The following is a 312-nucleotide window of genomic DNA, read 5'->3' as shown; positions in this document are numbered from 1 at the left end:
GCTTGGGGTTTTTCTGAAGGAGAATCTGTTCTCGGATCGTAAATCTCCCGTTTATGGGGCGTGCACCGAGCTCCAGGATCGTTCTGGCTCTCCACCATAAACATACTTATTTTTCATAGTTTCTGAAGCCCGATTTTAAAGTCAAACCGCAGTGTAGAAGTCATATTTCTGCTCCAAACAAGGTGCAAATCCTCCAACCGGAGAGATTCAAACAGAAAAAAAAAAGGCAGATTCCCCCTCTTTTGTGTTGAGTCGGACACTGCGCCACTGCTTTGCTTGAAACACATTTTTATTAATATACAAGGTTCTGTT

This window comes from Odontesthes bonariensis, chromosome 15 (genome assembly GCF_027942865.1).
Source record: "Odontesthes bonariensis isolate fOdoBon6 chromosome 15, fOdoBon6.hap1, whole genome shotgun sequence".
Classification (NCBI taxonomy): Eukaryota; Metazoa; Chordata; class Actinopteri; order Atheriniformes; family Atherinopsidae; genus Odontesthes; species Odontesthes bonariensis.
The sequence above is the reverse complement of the archived record's forward strand: the minus strand, read 5'-3'. Positions refer to the sequence as shown.